Source organism: Macaca nemestrina, chromosome 9 (genome assembly GCF_043159975.1).
Source record: "Macaca nemestrina isolate mMacNem1 chromosome 9, mMacNem.hap1, whole genome shotgun sequence".
NCBI classification, from domain to species: domain Eukaryota; kingdom Metazoa; phylum Chordata; class Mammalia; order Primates; family Cercopithecidae; genus Macaca; species Macaca nemestrina.
Window position 1 is genome coordinate 81,019,332 of NC_092133.1, and position 6,606 is coordinate 81,025,937.

Consider the following 6,606-nt stretch of genomic DNA (forward strand, 5'->3'; position numbering starts at 1 on the left):
GTTGTTGTAGTTTCCCATTGCCCTTAATCACAGGACATGGTAATACTAAGAGACGCCCTAATGTATCTGCTGTATTCCATGCATACTCTTCCTTACCTCCATTGTGGATTAGTAGACTGATTTCATCTTGATAGTTCAGATTGATCACCCCAGCCAATACTGTAACTCCCTTGTTAGCCTGTTGACTTACAGGTAGGAGGAGCCCAAAGTGCCCAGGTGGCAATCTTAACTTCCAATTAAGTGAAATCGCTGTTGTGTCTCCTGGTGGCAGTGCTCCTCCCTCTGGAAATAAGACCTCTAGGCCAGCAGAACGTAATGTAGCAGGAAGAGGAAGAATTTTACTAGTGGGTCACTAGGGGTGACAGTGAATGGTGCCACTTCCACCCCTTGATTCCTGGGCCCGTGAATCTTGGCTATGGGAGAAACAGCACCCTATATTGGATGCTGATTCAGAGAATACACAGACTTCTGGAGAACTTTGCCCCAGCCTTGCTAAGTATTGCCATCTAGTTGGTGTTGTAATTGTGATTTCAAAAGGCCATTCCACAGTTCTATCAATCCAGTTCCTTCAGGATGATGGGGAACATGGTAAGACCAGTGAATTCCAGGAGCATGAGCCCACTGCCACACTTCTTTAGCCATAAAGTGGGTGCCTTGGTCAGAGGCAATGCTGTGTGGAATACTATGAAGATGGATAAGGTATTCTGTGAGTTCACAGATATAAGTCTTGGCAGAAGCATTGCATGCAGGATAGGAAACCCATATCTGGAGTAAGTATCTATTTCAGTGAGGACAAACCCCTCCCCTTTACATGATGGAAGAGGTTCAATATACTCAACCTGCCACCAGGTAGCTGGCTGATCACCCCAAGGAATGGTGCCATATCCAGGGCTCAGTGTTGGTCTCTGCTGCTGGGAAATTGGGCACTCAGCAGTGGCTGTAGCCAGGTCAGCTTTGTAAGTGGAAGTCCATGTTGCTGAGCCCATGTGTAACCTCCATTCTTGCCACCATGGCCACTTTGTTCATGAGCCCATTGGGCAATGACAGGGGTGGCTGGGGAAAGAGGCTGAGTGGTGTCCATAGAATGAGTCATCCTATCCACTTGATTATTAAAATCCTCCTGTGTGGAGGTCATCCTTTGGTGAGCACTCACAGCAGATACAAATATCTTCACAGTTTTTGACCACTAAGAGAGGTCCATCCACATAACATCCCCAAATTTCTTCGTCACCAATTTCCCAATCATGCTTCTTTCAATTCCCTGACTGTCCAGACAAACCATTGGCTACAGTCCATGAATCAGTATATAATCGCACATCTGGCCATTTCCCCTTCCATGCAAAGTGCACAACCAGGGGTACTGCTTGCAGTTCTGCCCACTGGGAAGATTTCCCTTTAACACTTTCCTTCAGGAATGTCCTGGAAAGGGGCTGTAGTGCTGTAGCTGTCCACTGTCTGTTGGTGCCTGCATATCGTGCATAGCCATCTGTAAACCAGGCCTTTGTCTTCTTTTCCTCTGTCAACTGATCATAGGGAATTCCCCATGATGCCATTGGTGCATGCTTGGGGAGGGAAGGCAGGGTGGCAGACGTGGGGACCGTGGGCATTTGAGCCACATTCTCATGTAACTTACTTGGACCTGCCTGAGTCTGATCACATATATCACTTCCATTTGATGATGGAATGCTGCTGTGCATTACCCACTTTATGGCTAGATGGGTCAGAAAGCACCCAGTTCATGATAGACAGTTGAGGTTGCATGGTGGTTTGATGACCCATAGTTGAACATTCAGTTTCTATCAAAGCCTAGTAACAGGCCAAGGACTGTCTCTCAAAAGGAGAGTAGTTATCTGCAGAAGATGGCAGGGCCTTGCTTCAAAATCCTAGAGGCCTCTTCTGTGATTCTCCTATGGGGGCTTGCCAAAGACTACAAACAACTCCATCTGCCACTGGCAGCTCAAACACCATTGGATCTACTGGGTCATATGGCTCAAGTGGCAGAGCAGCTTGCACAGCAGCCTGGACCTGTTGCAGAGCTTTCTCCTGTTCTGGACCCCACTCAAAATTGGCAGCCTTTAGGGTCATTCGATAAATGGTCAAGCCAGAATAACACATACAAATGCAAAACATGTTCCCTCCAAAATCCAGATAGGCCCACTAGGCGTTGCCTTTCTTTTCTTGATTGGATGAGGGGCCAAATGCAACAACTTACCCTTCACCTTAGAAGGAATATCTCAACAGGCCCCACACCACTGGACCTCTAGAAATTTTACTGAGGTAGAAGGTCCCTGAATTTTAGTTGGATTTTTTTTCCCTTCCTCTGGCACACAAATGTCTCACCAATAAGTCCAGTGTGTTTGCTACTTCTTGCTCACTGGATCCAATCAGCATAATGGCATCAATATAATGGACCAGTGTGATACCTTGTGGAAGTGAAAAGTGATCAAGGCCTCTCCAAATAAGATTATGACACAAAGCCAGAGAGTTGATATACCCCTGAGAGAGGACAGTAAAGATATATTGCTGGCCTTGCCAGCTGAAGGCAAATTGCTTCTGGTGGGCCTTATGGACAGGAATGGAAAAAAAGGCATTTGCCAAATCAATGGCTACATACCAGGTACCAGGAGATGTGTTCATTTGCTCAAGCAATGAAACCACGTCTGGTAGAGCAGCTGCAATTGGAGTCACCACTTGGTTAAGCTTATGATAGTCCACTGTCCATCTGTCTTCTGCACAGGCCAAATAGGAGAGTTGAACAGGGATGCGGTGGGAATCACCACTCCTGCATATTTCAAGTCCTTGATGGTGGCACTAATCTCTGTAATCCCTCCAGGGGTGTGATATTGTTTTTGATTTACTATTTTTCTAGGTAGAAGCAGCTCTAATGGCTTCCTTTTGGCCTTTCCCACCCTGATGGCCCTCACCCTACTAATCAGGGAGCCAATGTGGGGGTTCAGCCAGCTGCTAAGTATGTCTATGCCAATTATGCATTCTGGAACTGGGGAAATTACCACAGGATGATTCTAGTGCATTGTCAATGTGCAGTAATAATTTGAATTTTTTTTTTTCTGAGCAGTGCTTATTAACAGTGGGTTTAAAATATTTAGTAAATCATGTGGTAAACAGATGTACCATTATCCAGGCTTTGTTGTTTCATTTATAAAACACAGTCAGAGTAGATTTAGCATAATTCTTCAGGATCCTAGGATTTTTAGAATGGTAAACGAGCACTGGCTTCAACTTAGAGTCACCAGCTGCACTAGCCCCTAACAAGAAAGTCAGCCTGTCCTTAGAATCATCGAAGCTAGGCATTGACTTCTCCCCTCTAGCCATGAGAATCGTGCATGGCATCTTCTGATGGAAAGCTGTTTTACCTACATGGAAAATCTGTTGTTCAGTGTAGCCACATTTATCAATGATCTTAGCTCTATCTTCTGAATAATTTGCTGCAACTTCTACATCAGCACTTGCTATTTCATCTTGCATTTTTATGTTATCGACTCGACTTCTTTCCTTAAACCTCATAAAGCAACCTCTGGTAGTTTAAACTTTTCTTCTACAGTTTTCTCATCTCTCTCAGCCTTCATAGAATTGAAGAGGGTTAGGGCCTTTCTCTGGACAGGGCTTAGGTTTAAGGAAGCATTGTGTCTGATTTGCTCTTCAGTCCAGATCACTAAAGCTTTCTCTATGTCAGCAGTAAGAATGTTCTGCTTTCTTTTCATTTGTGTGTTCCCCTGAGTAACACTTTCGATTTCCTTCAAAGCCTTCTCCTTCGCATTCACATCTTGGTTAACATTGGCACAAGAGTCCTAGCTTATGTTGGCTGTTAATGTGCCTTCCTCACTTGGCTTTATTATTTCCAGCTTTTGACTGAAAGTGAGAGACATTACTCTTTTTTTCACTTGAACACTTAGAAGTCATTGTAGGATTATTAACTGGCCTAATTTCCTCCCTCCCTTCCTTCCTTCCTTCCTTCCTTCCTTCCTTCCTTCCTTCCTTCCTTCCTTCCTTCCTTCCTTCCTTCCTTCCTTCCTTCCTTCCTTCCTTCCTTCCTTCCTTCTTTCTTTCTTTCTTTCTTTCTTTCTTTCTTTCTTTCTTTCTTTCTTTCTTTCTTTCTTTCTTTCTTTCTTTCTTTCTTTCTTTCTTTCTTTCTTTCTTTCTTTCTTTCTTTCTTTTGCATCTCAGGGAATAGGGAAGCCCAAGGAATATGAGAGAGATGAGGAAATAGCTAGTTGGTGGAGCATCAGAACACACACAATGTTTATCAATTAAGTATGCCGTTTTGTATCGGTGTGGTTTGTGGTGCCTCAGTACAATTACAATAGTAACATCAAAGATAACAGATCCTATGTCACTATAACAAGCATAATAATAATGAAAAAGTCTGAAATATTGTGACAGTTAACAAAATGTGACATGTGACATGGAGACATGAAATGAGCACATGCTGTTGGAAAACTAGTGCCAACAGACTTGCTCGATGCAGGATTGCCACAAACCTTCAGTTTGTAAAAAGTGCAATAAAACAATGCAAAAACAAGGCATTCCTGTATGTATATTCCACATTTTGAATTGTGGAAACAATGCAATAAAACAATGCAAAAACAATACATTCCTTCATGTGTATTCCACATTTTATGTATACATTCATCTTTAGTTGAACATTTGGGATGCTTCCATCTTTTGACTCTGTGAAAAATCTTGCCATGAACATTGGTGTATATATAGTTTTTTGAGTCCCTGCTTTCATTCTGCTGAGTATTTACCAGAAGTGGAATTGTTGGGTCAAATGGCAATTCTATATTTAATTTTTAAAGGAAGTATCATATTGTTTTCTACAGTGGCCACACCATTTTACATTTCTACCAGCAATGTACAAGTGTTTCAGTTTTTCCACATCTTCACCAACAATGTTATTTTCTATTTTCTGTTGTGTGTGTCTTTTATAATAGTTATTTTAAAGGGTGTGATGTGGGATCTCACTGTGGTTTGATTGGTTTTTCTCTAATGATTAGTGATGTTGAGCATCTTTTTATATGCTATGGCCATCTGTATATCTTCTTTGGAGAAATGTCTATTCAATTCAATTCAATTCACTCACTGTGGTTTGATTGACTTTTCTCTAATGATTAGCGATGTTGAGCATCTTTTTATATGCTGTGAACATCTGCATATCTTCTTTGGAGAAATGTCTATTCAAGTGTTTTGTTCATTTTTAAGTTGATCATTTTTAGTTGTTTGAGTTGTAGCAGTTTTTTTAATATATTCTGGAAATTAGACCTTGATTCAATATCAGATATGCAAATATTTTTTGCATTCTGTGAGTTACCCTTTAACACTGTTGATAGTGTCCTTTGATGCAAAACACTTTTAACTTGGATGAAGTCCAATTAATCTATTGTTTTCTTTTGTTTCTTGTGTTTTTGGTGTCATATCCAAGAAATCATTGCCAAATGTTATGCCATAAATCTTTTCACCTATGCTTTTTTAAGTGTCTTACAGTTTTTGCTCTTAGATCTTTGATAGATTTTGAATTAATTTTTGGATATAGTGTAAGATAATGGTTCAACTTTTTCCTTTTGCATGTTTTCTCATCACCATTTTTTGAAAAGACTGTCCTTTCTCCATTGAATGGGTCTAGCACCCTTGTCAAAAATCGTTTGACCATGTATATGAGGATTTATCTTTTACATTTGTTGATGTGTCTGGCTTTATGTTCATACCACACTGTTTTGATCACTGTAGCTTTGTAGTAAGTTTTGGAATTATAAAACATGAGATGTCCAACTTTGTTCTCTTTCAGTATTGTTTTGGTTATTTTGTCCCTTGGGATTTCATATGAATTTTAAAACAGATTTAAAAACAATTCTGCCAAATAAAGTGTTTGAGATTTTGATAGGAGTTGCATTGAGCCAGTAGAATTCTTTGGGGAGTATTCATTTCTTAATAATAGTATCAATTTATTTTTGAAGCACTTGCAGAGCAAACAAAATCCACCCATGAGAGTTGTTATCTCCGTTTATTAGTCATTCAGTGAAAGCAAATTTTAGAGGATAGTTATGTAGAAAGTAGTGTTGGGAATGTCCACTGTAACATATTGCATTCTGGATGGTAAAGAGCCCTGAATGTTGTTGTTTAGATTATCTGAAAAATATAAGAAATCTATGTAATAAAACAAATCAATTATAGATGAGTGCTCTTAGAAAATGCAAACTGAACTAAGGCTGGTTCGCTAATCTGCCCAGTAAATGTGGTTCAGAGGGTTAAATTCACCCTGCCTTAGGTGAGCAAAAAACATCAAAACACCCTGTGATTTTGCAGAAACAACTCTAGATATGGAAGTTGGAAAATGGAGAGTAATCATCCAAGTAGTTCATTTGCTAAAGAAGCAAAAGTAATAAAAATGATAAAGTTATAAAGAAGAAAAGTTTCCTGAGTTTAAGAATAAACACGCATATTTATATTTTAAAAAATCATCAATATCTTGAAAAAAGTGAAATACTTATAAACAGATACTCTGTGGGAAAAAAGTACAGGTATACAGAGAAAAAAAACAGCTACCACAATCTTATTAGTATCTAGCTAGAATATAACAGTGGGTTCCCA